At 35.8% G+C, this 19293-nt stretch overlaps 1 long non-coding RNA gene across 1 annotated transcript; it reads left to right on the plus strand.

The window, feature by feature from the left end:
- The first annotated feature begins 2596 nt into the window (after window positions 1–2596).
- On the plus strand, window positions 2597–18406 carry LOC116663092. Its single transcript, XR_004319142.1, has 3 exons — window positions 2597–2607; window positions 12647–12649; window positions 18324–18406. It is a non-coding gene; the product is annotated as an uncharacterized LOC116663092 (long non-coding RNA).
- The last annotated feature ends 887 nt before the right edge of the window (window positions 18407–19293 follow it).

The following is a 19293-nucleotide window of genomic DNA, read 5'->3' on the forward strand; positions in this document are numbered from 1 at the left end:
TATCCCATAGCAAACAGTCTTTGAAATAAATCTTTGCTGCAATATCATATGGGTATATGATTTGTGGGTTCTGCATGACCACTAAGACATACTTTAGTATTCAGGAGCATATGTATATTCAGAACTTTCAATATTAAAAAGAAAGCAGTCATTTGCACATGTCTTACTCCATTGTCAGGGAAAAAAGGGTAAGAACCATGGTTAAAAAGAACCAAAACTATATAAATGACTCTGCTACAGCCTGTTATGGGAAACAGGTTGATAATTTTCCACGAGGATCATTTTGGTGTGTTATCTTCCCAGGTTCCAAAAACTAATGGATACAGAATAGTCATTTATGAAGAATTTTCTTTTTTATGGGTAGCCACTCACCACACGGGGCTGTGAGCACTTGAAATTTGGCTTGTATGATTGAGAAATAGAATTTTAAATTTTATTTACTATTAATTTATTTGTATTTAAATAGCCATATGTGACTAGGGGATGTCTAATCAGACAGCACAGTTCCAGAGTTATGAACAATTTTCATACATGGTTACGTTTATGCCTTGGCTTGTTGCAGACAATGCCCAGGGCACAAGTGCCTTGGGGTGGCATATCCTTAATTCAATCCCCTCATCTTGTAGACACGGCCCATGAAGTAGATTACAATGCAACATAATGGCAGAGATGAGACTCAGATTTCCAGATATTGGGTCCCCATCTCAGCATCCTTAGCGGAACTTAATTTCTAATTTCCTTATGACAAGTGATAAACTTGGTAGATGGTGATAATGATATTCACAACCCAAATAATTAAACTTGATGTCCCTTTCTGTGGAATGCTGATAAGAAATGAGAAAAAGGAGACAGAATAAAGGGAACATTTTTTTGTGACTGCTCTCTGCTTATCTCTCCAGTGAGTTTGTTGACAGAAATGGCCATATTCTTAATAAGCATTATCAACAGGCCTGATTAAAATCATTGGTTGAATTTGTTATGTGAAATCCATTAATTTGAATAACACAATCCCATTTGATAAAGAATAACATTGATATATAAATCCAATAAGGAAACTTCTCAGAATTATTTTCTGGTAATAAAATATAGACTATTTTAATAATAGTAAACTCAGCCTAGAATAAAGTACACGGGGTCAGGGTTCAAAGGGCCATTGTACATAAATTACTAAACAGATACCAAAAGCCATCTAGAGACTGAGACCAGAATCTTTGTATCTTGTCTTCAGTTATTTACTAGCTGTTTGATATTTTGGCCTTTTGTTAGAACAGAATATCAAACAGCTAGTGTGTAAGAAGCAAGTAAGTGCAATGCACCCTTCAAAGTTACCGTAACGATGACAGAACACAAGAAGAAAGAAGAAATTACCACATAGCTGCTGTCATTTTCCCAGTCCAGAATCCACAAAGGATGTCTCAGATCAACCGGTCTTTCCTATGTTTAAGACTTAGTTATAGGAGGGCACATAATAAAAAATTCTGATCCATGGCATTTTAGTAATAATAGTTTCGGCAATGTTTTTTGCAAAATTAACTTTTTAAGATTTCATGACTTCTAATTCCGAGTACTGGAGACATTGTGGTAGAATTTTGTAGATAGTACTAACATTTCTGCTAGAAATTATAACCAGGCTCAAGTTCTATTTAACATTTGTTCTCAATTAATAGTACTAGGCTGTTAACTATCTGTAAGAGCTAATCTTATGTTAAAAATTGTTTATAATTTTTTGGTGATGCATATGAAATAATTGCTGTCACCAACAAAATTTTGTTTGTGGAAAGGGCAAGTGCCCTGAGCTTTAAATATGTGTATATTTTGAACTTGCCACAAATGCGTGTGCTTTTTATTCCCTTGAGACATTGTTTTTAAATCCTCTGTTTAAATTGTTGTTCTTTGCGCTTTAGTAATAATTATAGATTCATATTGAGTAGTTCATCAAATCTTGGGCAGAAAACAACAGAAATAATAGCAAGAGAGAGTCTGAAGGATGGAGCCCTAAGCTGAGGTCAGAGTTAATCACACTTGTTTTGAGTCTATATGATCCACTTTGGATATCTACCACGATTTGATACGTTTGTTTCTTTCTTGACATGCAGCTTCTTTTTTATCTTTGTGGGTAACCTATGAATCTAAAATTGACATTTAAACTTGCTATCTCCTACTGAATTGGAAAAATCTCTGTTTAAAACTGCAGGAAATAAGGGCAAGCATATGCATTTCTTATGATAAATTAATAATGAAGAGAGAGCTATCATTACTACCCTGTAAATTATACAGTACATCTTAGGTGATTTATTTAGTACCTTAAACACCTAGGAAATTTCACTAGTTGGCAGCAGTTGGAAATGCATGTTAATTGTGCACTCCATCCCACATCTGAAATAAAAGGAAAACGTCAGGAACAGACCAATTCTAGTTTCCTTTTGAATATCATATTTTAACTTCTTTTTTGTTTCTTTAATCTTTTCAGCAGTTCTTAAGGATTTGGAAGATGTTGATTAAAGCATTTCCTCTGATTAATTATATTTTGGCTTTCAACTGTTTTATTTTATTTTAAAATGAAGGGCACACACATTGTCTGGATTATAGGAGCATCTGCTCTTCCCAGTCTCTGCAAATATTTATATAAATCTTACTGCCACCCAGTTCCCTCCAAGTTCTCACTGCTTAGCTAATCCTGATTGCATCTCCTCATTAAGCCATCCTCAGGATATGGAAACATAAATAAAACAGACTAACAGCCCACATTTCAGGGATATTTGTGTGCATGGCTTGCCGTTTAACTTACGTTATGAAATTCTCAGGATTCATTCTGGGATCATAGGTTTCCTTTATCTCTGCTTTTTTTTTGCATATACATCTGAATACTGTTAACCTAAAAATGATTTTGGATATGGTATCTTGGCCTTTATCAAAGGATATGCTATTTTTAAGTAAGGTCTATGAAATTATTATGACTGCAAACTTAGAATTTCGCAGGAAGTTTAAAGTTTAACACACAAATGTTGACTATCTTCTATATTTGTTTTTCTTCCAACTATCCTTAGTATTTGTTCCCTCCGTTTTTATGTGTCTATGGGCTAAGGGAATATATAAAGATAGTACCTCTCCACAGGGATGGAATGCTAGTACTTTCTATAAAAATTGTCCTTCACCTGGGTTTCCTTAACTAATTGTGGCTTTCAAATGGAGACAGTACTTTAATCTGCGATCTTAGCTTTATTTCATGCTTTGATATAGAGTGAGAGACATCTATTTGACTTCATTTTACAAATTGTCCTTTGACCATGTAGTTTCTGTAGACAGAATGATTTTTTTTGATAGTAAATTTCTAAGACTGAGAATTTCTGTTCTTGCAGCTTTATGCGATTATGTTCAAAGGGATTTGAATTAAAATGGAACAGATGTGTCCATCTTTAATTATGGTGTAACAAATTGTGTTACTCTAAGTTTTTATTAAGTGAAACGCTCATCTTTATGTAATAATGGGTCAGACAGTTTCAAAATGATATCGGTGAACACAGTGTATTGCCTACTCCAATTAGACTTCAAAAGAATTGTTAAAACTCAGAGGTTATGCACATAGAGCCAGAAGAAACTATAGAAAATACATATACATATTTGGTTTTTTATTCCAAATTAAGTGAAAACAATCCTCAGTAATGTATGATGAACCTTAATGTCATCTAAATAAGACAAAGAAAGTAATATTTGACTTGACAGATCTACCTAACAGGGAGTAGGAATATATAACTGTGTTGGAAAATACCATTTTAGGGTTTCCTGAAAACCATTTTGTATTCCTTTGTGTAAACACTCTCTTATAAATCTTAAAAAGACCACTCATTTTTTTTCACGACTTCTAAGTCAGTACAAAAAAATCCTTTCTAGGAGTAGCTAGTAGCTACTTAGAGAACCAAAAATTGTCAAGAATATGAACTGGCACAAATTCTGTGATGTGAGTCCCATCCCACTGCTTACTTTCTGTCATTCGTACAAAAATTCCTTTATGCTTTCAAGCATCTTCAACTCCACGTGTTTTTTCCCTTCCCATAAACTGATCTGTTACCCACTATTATTTTCATTCCTAAGATTTTTTTTTTTCTTGACACACTCTCTGCTTCATTATCACTCCCACCCTAATCCAGGCTCCATTACCCTATACCCAGGTTAGTGCAACAGTTTTCTAATGAGTTTTCTCCACCCTTGTCTCCTCTTTCTATTCTGTTCTTCAATTCATTACCAACCCAATGTAAAAATAATACTTTTACTATGGCACATTGTTTTTTAAAAATACTGTAAATAGATTCAGTCAAACCTCGAAGACATTGTGGATTCAGTTTCAGAAGACCACAATAAAGTGAATGTCATAATAATGAGAGTCACACAAACGTATTGGTTTCTCGGTGCATGTAAAAGTTATGTTTACACTGTACCATAGACTACTAAGTGTGCAATAGCAGTGTATGTTAAAAAAACAACATACATACCTTAATTAAAAACACTTTATTGCTAAAAACTGCTAACCATCATGTGAGCCTTCAGCGACTCATAATCTTCTTGCAGTAGTAACATCAAAGATCACTGATCACCATCACAGATATAATAATAATGAAAAAGTTTGAAATATTGTGAGAATTAATATGACATAGAGACATTAGGTGAGCAAAGGCTGTTGGAAAAACGACACCAATAGACTGGCTTGACACAGGGTTGCCACAAACCTTCAGTTTGTAAAAAATTCAGTATCTGCAAAGCACAATCAGACAAAGTATACTGATACAAGTTGTCTGTTATATGAAGCCTTATTTTTCAGTCTGATCTTCAGGATCATCTATAATCTGTAAGCACCTTCTTCTCTATTCCTCAATAAAGCTAGTGAGATGTTCTTCATTTCAAAAAGTGCCTTTGTTTTCAGTAATAAAAACAGCTTCCTCCGGGGAGGTTTGTTCATTGCATCTCAACATCCATGCCTTTCTCCTCACTTCCGTGCACTTCCATGCTCTTTCTCCAACCTAGGACATCCTGATAGCTTTCTCAATAAACATAGCTCCTGTCTTAGAAGACCCGATTCTCCTTGATGCTTTTTCTCTTTTTTCACTTTTCCCTGACTCTGAGATATCAATTCAGTTTTGATTCATTCAATAATTGTTTTCTGAACTGGTTTTGAGTTCTCATAAAGATTGTCATCTCCTTGTGAATTCAGAGTATCTTAACCAGAAGTATAAACTGGTTGATTGATTGACATGCCTTCTTTAAGGGATTGATTGCTGAGACTGTCTTTGTGTTTACTGGGATGGACAGGGGGCAGAAACATGAGATGGGTAAAAGAGAAAATTTGGGAAATAAATATTTTATTTTATTGCAGTGTCCATAAAATTGTTGGTCTTAAGGGAACAAATACGCTAAATTCAAAGATGAGAAAAAAAAGAGTAAACTTCACAGAGCTCTAGTAAACATCAGATGTTGAAGAGAATCTACCAACTAGCCTTCCTCAGCTTTCATCTCTGGGAGACCAGTTACAACAATGAACCAAAATAAACATTGAGAAACCACAGAGGACATTAAGTGACAATGTGGAGCTATAAATTTCAAAACAGAAGACAAACCCATGGGTCTATTATCAGTGTGCCCCTTCACTGTCCAGGGCTGCTGCTCCAGGTCCTGCTTTTACAAGGATCTGCTAGCCTCTGTCTTTTGCTTTCTTCTCTCTTCCCCCAAGAGACTAGAACACTCACATCTTCAGGATCCATGGAACAGAACAAAGCTTGATTTTCTGATTCCTTCAGGGTAGCAGGATAGCTGATCTATAGTTTGATACTTTCTCCTGCTAATCCTCAACACAGAACTCTACATTCTTATCTAGGGATTAAGAACAGTTTTAACTCTAAGGAATTAGAGCTAAGACAAGAGCTATGATTGAGTTATTTATCTAACATTAAAAAATGAAGAAATGTTGATCATTTGGATTCACTTGATTCATAAGTATATTATTATGACTTGAACATATACAGCAGTATAGGATTTGTCTTATTCTTTAATAATAAATTTAAAGTAACATAAATCTCATTTACATTAAAAAGTATAGAGATAGGAATTAAAATTAATATACCAGATTGGGATGCTACAAATGGTTGACATCTTATTAGATAAATAGATTTGTTATTGTAGATCACATAATGAGGGGCATAGTGGATGTGGCTTCAAAGAAGATGTTGATTTCTTGTCTTTATTTTTCGAATGTCAAAATTATTATGTTTATTGTAGAAAACTTGGATAGAAAGAAATATTTGAAACAAAAAAGTTACCTTTAATCTCATTCTACCATCTAGTTATAAGCATAGTCAATATGTTGTCAACATCTTATCAGAGGTAGATAGACGTTTTCCTATTACAAAAATGATATCACATTATACTCTGTTTAATAAAATCTTTTTCAGTTAATAGTATATAGTCATTTCCCACATCAAATAATATAATATGCTAAACATTTTTATGCCTTCTCTGAAGCTCCACTAAATGTAAGATAGCTCCCATTTGCCTTATTAGTAGGCCAGTTTATTTAGTTACAAAAACTTATTTAAAATCACATATGTTAGCAAATCTTAAATTTATTTTAAAATGCTAATTTAAAAAATCTCACATTTCATGAGGCATCATTAATTTTTCATCATTGGAGACATTCTTTTTTGTTGTTTGTTTAAATTGAAGTGTAGTTAGTTTACAGTGTGTCAATTTCTGGTGTATAACGTAATGTGTCAGTCACACATATACACACGTATATTTGTTTTCATATTCTTTTCATCATAGGTTACTACAAGATATTGAATTCAGTTCCTTGTGCTTGTTGTTTATCTATACATAGTAGTATCTACAAATCTCAAACTCCCAATTTATCCCTTCCCACCCTGGAGACATTCTTTTCTGTCGCTACCTTTTTTTTAAGCTTTTTTTTTTTTGGTGGGGGGAGTAATTAAGTTTGTTTATTTGTCTATTTAATGGAGGTACTGGGGATTGAATCCCAGACCTTGTGCATGTTAAGCATGCGCTCTATCACTGAGCTATAGCCTCCTGCAACTGTCACGACTTTTTTAGAGTCCATGATCTGTGTATCTGTTTGTGATAGATACTATTACTGGAAATCCTATCCCAAGATGAGTATTCATTTACATAACATTAAGACTTTTAGTATTTCTGTTAATCTCCACTATATAACCATTTATCTTATTGCTTTTAAAAGTGATCTTGTTTACCACAATACTTGGAATTGTGTGCTCAGACTCCAGGAATAACTATTAAATATGTGTTAAATTTCTCTAATTCCATTTTTAAACTGTTCTAGCCACATTATCTATCTATATATCATCTATCTTTCTTCTATCTAAATATACCCATACATAAGACTAACATTGATAAAGGCAATTTTAGGCTATGACTTCTTCCAGTCCTTGTAATGTCATTCAAGACAAAGGAATTGAAAAAACACCCTTTGAATGGATTGATTTCAAGTTAACTCATTCTTTTTTGAGGGATCACTTTGTGAAAAAGAAATTTATCTTATATTTGAGCATGTAGGTTATAGGAAAAGGGATGGTAGGGGTCTTGTGAAATATGTATTTGAGTTTTCTTGTATAACACTTAATATAATCTTTTTATACTCCACAATTAGACAATCAGAACTTTTTCAGAAAACATTGACTCTGAAAGTGATTTTGTAGATTATCTGACCTAATCCTTCCTTTTTATAAAGAAGAAATAGTGGGGCTAAGAAAGTAAATGACCCTTTCAAGTTCCATGGACATTTATAGGGAGACTTCAAACTAGGCGGGTCTCCTGCCAGATAGGTTATTGCTCTTTACTCAACACCGTGTTGAGATGTGAGGTTTTGAATAAAACAAATTCATCCTAAACTTGTTCCAGCATTTATGGACAAATGCAAAGAACCAATTCCAATCAATTCTACCAGCTTGGTAAACTCTTTGTCTCTGGTTCTTTATATTTTCTAACTGTTTGTTAAAAACTAACTCCTCGCTGTGTTCATCCACTCTTCTCCTGAGTACTTTGATCATCTTTACAATCACTACCCTGAACTCTTTCTTGGGTAAATTGTCTGACTCCACTTTTATCTTGTTCCTCTGTTTGGAACATGTTCCTCTGTCCCCCCATTTTGCTGTTTTTATTTCCATGTATCAGGTAGTTTGGTTACATTTCCTGACCTTGGAGGAGTGGCCTTCTGTAGGAGATGTCCTGTGCACCCCAGCAGCACATTCCCCTCTGGTCAGTAGAGCTACATGCTCTAGGGGTGCCCCCTATGTGGGCTGCTTGGGTCCTCCTATTGTGGTGGGCTGACTGCTGTGAGTGGTCTGGTAGGCTTGGCTGGGCCCTGGTCCAGTTGGTTGCCAGGCTCTGCCTTGTGCAGAGGCTACTGGCAGCTGCTGCAAGGTGGGTCTGGATTACAGGGTGGCTCGTTGCAGAACCCTGGGTTTTGGGACGGGTCCCAGGGCTGATGCCTTCCCACAGATGGGTGAAGACTGTTCCTGGGGCTAGTACTTACCTGCTGGCAGGCAGAGCTCAGTTCTGGGGTCTGGCTGCAAGGCCCAGGGTTCCCAGAGTTGGTGTAGGACTGCAGGTGGGTGAGGCTGGTTCCTGACAGAACACCTGGGCTGTGGAGTCCAGGGTGTCTCCAAGCTTGCAGTGGCCTGCTGGTGGGCAGGGCTGGGGCCCAACAGGTCCCAGGGCTATCCTGCTGGTGGATGGGCTGGGCCTCCAGGCTGCACTCTGGTTGTTCTGGGACTGGTGTCTGTCCACTGGTGTGTGAGGCTGGTCCCAAGGTTGGAGTAAGCTCGCTGATGGATGGAGCTGGGGATCCTAAGGCTGGTGTTTGCCTGCTATTGGAGTCTCGGAGTCTCTGGCTGCAGGGCCCTGGGGGTCCCGGGTCTAGTGCCTGTGCACTGGTGTATGTGGCCTCGTCCTGGGCTCTGTAGTGGGAAGGGCCATGTCCAGGGGTGGTTGTGGATTCGGGGGGTCTTAAGGTCTGTCTGTTAGCTGGTGGGTAGGGCTATGTCCACACCCAGTTAGCTGCTTGTCCTGAGGGGTCCTTGTGGCTGGTGGGCATGGTCAGGGCTGGGTCCTGAGGCAAATAAGCTAGAGGCAGAACAAGCACCCCAAAAGGCTGCTGCCAGTGTCTGTGCCCTCAAGAATGAGCTCCAGTTGCTTCCTGCCTCTTTGGGAGACTCTCCGAGATCAGCAGGTAGGTCTGACCCAGGCTCCTTTCAGATGACTGCTTCTGCCCCAGGTCCTGGAGATGTGAGATTTTGTGTGTTCCCTTTAAGAGTGGAGTCTCTGTTTCCCACAGCCCTCTGGCTCTCCCAAAAGTAAGCCCCACTGACCTTTAAAGCTAAATATTTTAGGGGACTCATCTTCCTAGGCTGGGGAGCCCAATGTGGGGCTCAGACCCCCCATTCCTTGGGGAGAATATCTGCAGTTGTAATTATTCTCCTGTTTGTGGGTCACCCACCTAGGGGTGTGGGTCTTCACTATATAGCATCTCCATCCCTCCTACCCATCTCACTGTGGTTCTTTCTTTATATCTTTAGTTTTAGAAGATCTATCCTGGTAGGTTTGGTCTTTTTTCATCAATAGGTGTTCTAGAAATAGTCATAATTTTGGTGTACTTGTGAGAGGAGGTGAGTTCAGGGTCTTTCTACACTATCATCTTGATCAATCTACCAGCTTCAAGATAATTTCCCCTCAATTGTGTCTTAAGAAATTCTGCATTACTTGTTTCTAAGACAATGAAGATACACTTCTCTTTTTTCTTGAGAAACTCTGCCCTTTGTTATCTGCATGGACACTTCTTCCTTTCTTGTATTTCCTTATTTAGGAAAAATTACTTAGATGAACTGAGCTTAAACTTTTTTCATAGTCTTCAGCCCCACATTATCTCTGGCATTCATTTATTTATTTGTTCAACAAACCTAGACCTGTTGAGTGATCTGTAATTTTGCACTGAAACAAATGTAAAAAGATAAAATTTGTGATAGTCACTAGGGCTATTCTCAGTATTCCAATATTTCTCTTTCTAGATGTATGGTATGATGAAATTGCATTTCTTCACCTCCTTGCTGTTAGATATGACTTTATTACTTGCTTGTCACAATTATCTATGCTTGATTATGCTAATTGTGTTTTTCTGCCATGGATGCACTGTCAAGAGGGAACCTCTGTCGACCTGGGTCCCTGAGTGACTACCACAAACAGAACTGTTCTCCTAGACAATGTTGGACAAGGGAGTGAGGCTATTTAACTGCTGAGAACTTAGGGCTTGTTTCCACAGCTTAATTTAGCCTATTCTGATGGATAGAAGCCCTTGCTTTCAAAATCCTCTTAATTTAGTGGAGGAGAGACAATAAAATATTTCAACTACACTCTAATTAGATTTATTATTAAAACATGCTTCTATATGATAGAAGGACTAAGGAAAGAATTTTGTGAGACGTGAAGCTGGAAAAGCAGGCAAGAACAAAAGGAAGAAAGACTTACCTACCATGTCTAGAAGGAAGTGATTACCCTGACGGAAGTGAAAAGCATTAAATGTTTTAAGATCAACTCAACATTTTAGAAAGACCATTAAAGTAGTAGAATGAAAGAGGGATTAGAAGAAAACATGAGATTGGAAACAGAAAGGTATGTAAAGATATGACTGAAGACTTCCAGGAAGAAATGTGAGGGTAGAGTATACTAACCATATTTGCAACCATGGATGCATATGACTTCATAAAGAGGAATCTCTTCATGTCAGGGCTCAGAATAGAAGCCCAGATATTTCTAACATTCCAAGGGCTACATGAAACAAAGTGTTCTTGGGGAGAATAAGAAGGACAGGGAGGAAAAGACAGATAGGAAGCAGGAATCTTGGATACCATGGATGCCAAAGTAGGGGACACTGTGAGCAGGGGATGATCAACACTATGAAACATGACAGAAATGCAAAGTAAGACACTGTCTTAAGACTGTAGTGTGTGAGAATTAGGAAGTCATGATTGATTTGTGTGGAAGAATTTTGGTAGATTGCTAGAAGTCAAAGCTGGATTGCAAGAAATGAATGAGGGAGGGTGGTGGTAGTGTGGAAGTAGAGTGACAGAGTAATTTCAAAAAATTTGGCTGTAAATAGTGGAAAAGTTGTGGGGGTGTAAACAAATTTTTTTTTCTTTTGGAATGGGAGAGACTTTAACATATGTATGCTCTGGAGTGTCCCTCTTAGACCCAAGCAAACGTTCCTTTTACCCTGGGTCTATACTTTAAAAGGATGTCTTTGTCCTGTTGGTCACATTTTTCTCTAAGGCAATGAAACTGCAGCCCAAAAGAACACATCCTACTGAAGAGAATGCTGGGCTCAAATGTGTCTGATCACACTTTCAAAATCTACATAGCCTTTTCTCCTGAGCCTGCCCTCCTGAGGTTATGGGCTGCTAGGATGTTCACCTCTGGGCTTAGGCAGGGGCCATGCAATAGCTGTTGTGAAGGTGGAGAGGTGGGTGGGTGGGTGTGAAATCCAAGGAATCTAGGAATTCTAAATTCAAACCTGGCCTTCCAGGTCATCATAGGGCAGTAGTTGTCAAGGTAAGATAATAAAATATATTCTAGTGATTTGTTAGGTGGGTTGATTTATCTTCTAAAAGCTTTGAGGTATAGTTGACATACAATAATCTGCACATATTCAAATTGTACAGTTTGGTGTTTTGACATATGTATAGAACCCATGACACATTACCAAAATCCAGATAGTGAACACATCTATCCATCCTCTGCAAAAGTTTCTCTGTGCCCCTTGTAATGCTTTCCTGCTTGCCATGCTCCCAGCTAACCACTTACCTGCTTCCCAGTCACTCTGGATTAGTTCTCATTTTCTAGAGTTTTGTATAAGTGGAATCATATACCATGTATTCTTTTGTTGTTGTTGTTGTTATTGTTGTTTGCTTTTGGTCTGGCTACTTTCATTAAGCATAGTTATTTTAAAATTCATTCATGTTGTTGCATTTTCAATAGTTCATTCCTTTTGATTTCTGATTATTCCATTATATGGGTGTACTACAATTCGGTTAACCATTAACCTATAGGTGGATACTTATTTCCAGTTTTTGCCTGTGAAAGAGAAAGCTTCTATGAACTTTCTTGAACAAGTTTTTATATGGATATATGTTTTCTTTTCTCTTAGGTAAATACTGACAAGGGCTGGATTATATGGTAGATGCGTGTTTAACTTTTGAAGAAACTGCCAAACTGTTTTCCAAAGTGGTTGTATCATTTGACTTCCTGACCAGTAGTGTGTGAGAATTCCAGTTTATCCACATGCTCAACAACATTCGGCATGATCAGTCATTAATTTTAGGCATAATAGGTATGTAGCAATATCTCACTATAGTTTTAATTTGCATTTTCCTAATGACTATTGATATAGGCATTTTTAATGCACTTATTTTTCATACATATATCATCTTTGGTAAATTATCTATTCAGATCTTTTGTCCATATTTTAATTGGGTTGCATTTTTTTTTTTTTTTTACTGAGTTTTGCGAGTTCTTTATATATATTGTAGATAGAAGTCTTTTATTAGGTATATGCTATACAAGTATCTTCTCCCAGTCTGTGACTTGTCTTCCCATTTTCTTGGTAGTGTCATTTGGAGAGAAGAAGGTTTTTGTTTTGATGAAGTCTAAATTTTTTTTTATAAATTATTATTTTTATGTCATATCTAAGAAGTGTTGGCCTAACCTAAGGTCACAGGTAGGTTTTCTCATAAATTTTCTTCTAAAACTTTTATAGTTTTAGGCATAACATTTTGGCTTATAATCCACTGTAAGAAATAGATCAAATTTTTGTTACTATTTGTTGAAGAGACAATCCTTTTCCATTGAATTGCTGTTGCACCTTTCTCAAAAAACTAATTTTCTATGTTTGTAGGAATCTATTCTGTTTCATTGATCTGTGTGGCTATCTTGAGGCCAGTACCACACTATCTTGACTACCAGAGCTTTATACATCTTGAAATCAGAAAGTGTTAGCTCTCCAAATTCATTTTTCTTTTTCAAAGTTGTTTTGGCTGTTCTAGGTCAGTTGTATTTCCATGTAAATTTTAGGATTGACTTGTCAATTTCTCCTAAAATGCTTGCTGAAATTTTGGTTGTGATTACATTGAATCTGTAGATCAACTTGGGAAGAATTGACATCTCAACAATATTGAATCTTTTGACACATGAATAAATTATATTTCTCCATTTCTTCAGATATTTTAATAATTTGCTCAGCATCATGTTTCTGTTTCATTGTACATTTCACATCATTCATCAGATTTATCCTTAAGAATTTTATCTGATGCTGTTGAAGATGGTTTACATTTTTTTGTTTTGTTTTCTGTCTTTCATTGCTAGTATTTAGAAATACAATTAATTTTTATATATTGATCTTGTTTCTGGCGATTTTTATAAATAAATTAATTTATTATGCTTAGCAACTTTTTGGTAAATTTCATCAGACTATAGACAATAACATTTACTGCAAATAGACAGATTTTTTCTTTATTATATGAATGCCTTTTTCATATGTATGATTACAGTAGCTTGAACCCTCAATACAATGTTGAATAGACATGGTAAGAATGGACATGGTTTTTTTTTTTTTTAAGGAATGACATGAATATTAGATTTTGTCAAAAGTTTTTTTTTTTTACCACCATTGAGATTATTCATTTTTCCCTTTTACTTTGCTAATATGTTGAATTACATTGATTTTCAAACATTAAACCAACCCTTCTTTTTTAGTTTTTTAGGATTAATTCCTATTTTTTCATTTTATATATGGAGAGAGAGAAAGAGAGAGAGGAGGGAGAGAGGGAGAGGTTGAGGGAGAGAGACTGAGAGAGAGCTGAATTCTATTTACTAAAAATTTATTTATAATTTTTTCATCTATGTTCATGTTTTGATTTTGGGGGGTTTTATTTATTTTTCTTTTTCTAGTTTCTTGAGGTAGAACCTGAGAACATTGATTTAACCTCTTCCGATATAGGCATTTAGTACTATAATTTCTCCATTAATACTGGTTTTTGATATTTAATTTTTGTTCAGCTTAAAATATTTTCTAATTTCCTTTATTTTTTCTTTGATCCATTGATTATTTAGAAGTGTGTTATTATTTTTTAAATATAGGATGATTTCCAGAGACTGTTACTGATTTCTAATTTAATTCCATTGTGGTCAGAGAACATTTTTATGACTCAAATGCTTTTGAATTTATTGAGACTTGTTTTATGGCCTAAATTGTGGTCTCTTTTGGCAAATCGGCTGTTTGCTCTTGAAAAGAATGTGTATTATGATGTTGGGTGGAGTGTTTTATAAATATTCTTTAAGTCTGATATTAAGTTGCTTGAAGTTGTCCCGCAGCTAACTGATGCTCCTTAATTTTTAAAATATTATTTCTTTCTCTCTGTGTTTCATTTTTAATAGTTTCTGTTACATTCTCAAGTTTACCAATCTTTTGCAATGCCTAATCTACCTTTAATCCTATTCAATTTATTTTTATCTCAGTCGCTGTAGTTTTTATCTATAGAAGTTAGATACAGTTCTGTTTTATCTTTTATGTATCAACATTACAACATATTGAAGACTGTTATCATAAACATTTTGTTGTCTTTCTTTACTAATTATAACACCTGTGTTAGTTCTGGGTCAATTTCATTTTACTGATTATTCTCATTATGGGTGATGTTTTTTGGCATATTTTACAAGTTTGGTTATCTGTGACTGGATATTGTACACTGTGATTTACCTTTTTGAGTACTAGATCTTTTGTATTCCTACAATTATTCTTGAACTTCATTCCAGGATACAGTTATTTGGAAAAAGTTTGATCCTTTCTGGTTTTTCCACTGTGACTTGCTTCCTGGGCCTAGTTTTGTGATCAGCCTGGGGTTAATTTTTCCTTACCCTGAGACAAGATCTCTGTGAGTAGCTCAACTAATTACCTGTGAATGATGAATTTTCTTAGTCTGGTTGATGGGAAAGGCACTCTTCCTAACCTTCTGTTAGTACCAAGCATTGTTTCTGTTCCTATTGATTTTCCTCTGCTTTGGGTAGTTTCTTCACATGCACGCACTATAATTTCTGTGCTGAATACTTGAGGTAATCCTCTGCAGACATTCAGCATTAAGTTTCTGCACAATTCTCTCCTCTCTTGTCCTCAGTCCAGTAACCTCCAGCAGCCATATTCTCCCTGTACTCTCAACTTTGTCTCCTCAATTCTGGGAGTCCATTGAGGTCCTCCCACATTCTTCCTCCCCTGTTGGGGCCTAAGAACTCTCTCAAGACAGTAAATTAAAGAAATCGTAGGGCTCACTTCATTTCTTCTCCATTTCTCAGAAATCACTGTCATTTGTTGACTATTGACCAAACTCTCAAAAAACATTGTTCTGTATGGCTGGTCTGTGTTTTTGAAGGGATGGATTTGTTTCAGGTGGGATCATAAATCTGACTGCTATTACTCCATCTTGGGTAGACTCAGAAGGTTCTGTTAGTTTGATTAATAATTTGTAAGTGTAAAATTTTGTATGTGGGCCTCCATTTGTGCTGTTTAAAAAATTGTATGTGGGCCTCCAATTGTACTGTTGCCCTGGACTCAGCAAATGTTGTGATAGATCTAGGAAAAAGTGAGAAAGAAATATGAAAATATATGGAAAAAAAGGTGGGATAATTGATATAATTACATAGTTTCAAAGGGAAGGAATTATTATTCTTAAAATTTTTGAGAAAGGAGATAATATAGGATATTTGAGGAATATACTCTGTAATATATGCTGCCAATAGTTAGAGAGATTGTTGTTTGTTGACCTGTGAACCATAGTAACGGCGCAATTGCTTTTGAAGGTCTTACTTTTTTGATAGTTAATACTCAGTTATGCATTTTCCCATTGGTGTTTTGCAGTGTTGGTGTGAATCAGAGTAGCTAGTTGGATAATTTGACTGTCTTAGGTGGAGAAAAGAAAATAATGAAGCATAGATTTTAGGCTGGATATGGAAGAAATTAGGAGAAAATTGACAAATTTAAGAATAAGTAAATGGGTAAAAAATAACTAACATTTACATAGCACCTACTATCTTCATACCTACACCATACTAAATGTTCTACATTGTCTCATTTTATCTTCATAACAACTGTATTAAAGGGGTATGAGTATCTGTTAGATTAAACATAATTCCATTTTCTTTAGATGAGGAAATTGAGGCCTTGTCTAAATTTCCACAGCTAGGAAGCAACTGATCCAGGATGTAGATCCAAGCAGACTGAGTTAAGAGCCCACACATTTAACCACTGACTATATTGCCAATGAGGGTAAAGTGGAAATGGATTAAAATACACACAAGAGGACTGGAATAACTGACAGTTGTGGTCAGGAAACAGGATATTAATGTTAAAGATGTCAGATACAGAGCTGCTTTGGGTGATGTTGGATCTAAGGTGGGGGCTGAAGTTAATGTAATTAGAGCTAAGGCAATTTAAGAACCTTTAGGCAGAGTTTTCAGTAATTCATGTTCATGGATGTTAAAATCACCCGTGATACTGGCTGAATTTGAGGTGGAGAGTAAGACCAATGAAATTTTATATTTCTGTTTGTCATACTGGTTGGCTTTCTCTAAACCTTTAGAAAAATTCTAGAAGTTGAAGAACTCTAGTATTGGGTACCTTATTTAATCAGTCAGGAAAGATTCCAGGTTCTCAGCCTACCAATAGACAATCTAGTAAATGGATATAGTTGCTTTTCTTGTGTCCACTACTTGTCATCACTCCTGAAGTTACCTGGATCTCAGTCATGTATCCCTTCCCCAAAGAGAGGTCTTGACATCACTGTTTGAGACTTACTACTATGCAGGGTCCTTTTGGCCTCTTTGGTTTGATACTTCATCTGTGCCAGAGAGGAACTCCAACACTTAGGAATAGGGTCCACTGAGGGTTCCTGCTACAATAAGGAAATTCACCAGTATGAGTATGTATTGAAAGGCCAATTTTGTAGAATCCTTGAGTTTCTTGGCTGTTGATTTAATATTTGTCAGGTAATCTCCTGGACTATCAATTCTCCAATGTCATCTTAACTCATAGTATTGTGTTATATTAATATAACATGTTATTATTAATTTAACAACAAACTCTTTTAAAAGGCTTGTTATTTATATACATTCTCTGATGGGGATTAAAGGAAAAGATGGTGCCAATTTCAGCCTAAGAAAGAAGACCATCATGGATTCTATACTGGACCCAATGGCATCCTATGGTAAAAATTAGTCCAAAAGTAACTGCATATTGGCAATATTCTCTTTCCTCTAACTTTGTTTAGTGTGGGTTTTCTGTCCTGTAGCATTTGGTTCTCAGCAGAGGTTTTTAAACTCTAGCACTTTGAAGTCCCATAGACTCACAGACCAGTGCCAGGCCCTGGATTTCCATTTGTGGCCAGTCCTGTGATTAAAAAGCTTCAGAGCATGTCGGTGACAAGGCAGTGTGAGCATTCCAGGGCAGTCAGTTTGTGTAATGGTTAAGCCGCAGTGGTATGTGGGTATCATGTTGTCATCATGTTCTAGAGTGAGTTGACCAAAAACCAAGAGGCAGGGAAGGCATAAAATCAACCTATAATGCAAATTATGAAAGAGAAATTTGTTTTCCTAAAAGAGATTGGAAGTTTTCATGTCAGCAAATCTTAAAGTTTGGTTTGTAAATGAGTCTTGAATTTGAAAGCAAAATACTTTATTTCCTCAAGCAATAGTTCTGCATCCCTCACCACATTTATACTTTAATAGAGAATGGGTATATAAAGGGTGACTTTAAGTGGAGTATTGGAGTGATCAATTTCCTAGGATTAAAAAAAAAGAGAGATACGTAGTAGATATATTGAAGGAGGAGAATGAGGGGCAAAGTAACTGTGAAATATATAACTGGAGCTAATGCAAGAAACAAGAGAAAATTTTATAAACAGAAGCGTAATTAATTCTGTAAGTTAAAGTATTTTATTTTGTTTTGTTTTATTTATTTATTTTTTCAGAAAGTTAGCTTATACCTCAGCCTGCCCCCTTATTACCCTCAAGAGAAGCTTTCTAATTCACAGGAAGAAATAGAAAAGGAAACTAAGGTGAAAAAGAAGTCAAATAGTTGCTGGGTACATTGAGGCTTCATTTGTGGAAGTTGTGCTTGGAGTGAGTTTTAATTAAGGATGGGGCGCTAGATGTTTAAGGCTGAGGCAGAGAAAGTGTCATATAGGGACAGTGGCAGGGAATGGAGAAAGGATGACTTGAAGATAGTGCTTGAATGTAGTAGCTTAGTACATGCTGAGTTTTATTTTTCATGCATTATTACCCTGTAGTATTTGTAACTAAGATAAAAAAAAAGAATTCCAAAGCTTTTTAGAGTAAAAACAAAAGAATTTCTAAGGGGACTCCACATGTCAAACTTACATTTCCTTAACATTTAGAAATCTATGCTTTCAAAACTGGCCTTTAGTTTTGTTGCAGACAGTGCTTTGGAAAACAGAGCCCTAAGTCTGAAAAGGTCAACACAAGCCCTTCTCACCAATAAAATGAACACTTTCCTTTCGTCACTGGGGAATAGTCCTGATGCTGTTGAATATTAAAGTAATGAAGAATTTCTGTTATCTAAAGTATTTGTTTTGTTCTCTAGACATATGAGCTAGTCCTAATTTGCAAAGACTGGTCGAAAAAATCTCATTTGGATAGGATTTAATAAAAATGCAAGTCCTTTGACTAATGGTAAGTTGATAGTATTTGGTTTTTCTTCCAAGTAAACAGATTTGTTTCCAGGAATTTTGAGTGATAGAAAAATGACCTTTAAACCTATTTTTCAAGTGGAAGAGACTGTTCTGTTGTGAAAATTCATATACAAATATTTTGGAGAGTAAAAATCTCCAATGAATTAATGGGAAACAAAAAGCTATGTACTAAACAATATGAACTTCAGATGATATTATTGACATTTTTCTCCTATAACATAAATTTGGAAGTTTTTAGTCTAATAAAGAACAAGTTTCATCATTAAAACTGTTTTTGGCCAAGTTGATACATAGATGCTATTTTTTAAGTTAATAACCATTTGTTGAGAGTCCATTAGCTGCCGAGTCCTCTTCTAGGCACTGAAGATACAACAATGAATAAGACAGTATTTGCCTTCAAAGAATTGGAATTCTTACTGGGAAAGACAGGTAATAAAAAGGAAAAATATGAATAATAGAATATCAAATA

The sequence above is a fragment of the Camelus ferus genome, chromosome 1 (assembly GCF_009834535.1).
Source record: "Camelus ferus isolate YT-003-E chromosome 1, BCGSAC_Cfer_1.0, whole genome shotgun sequence".
In the NCBI taxonomy this organism is placed as follows: Eukaryota; Metazoa; Chordata; class Mammalia; order Artiodactyla; family Camelidae; genus Camelus; species Camelus ferus.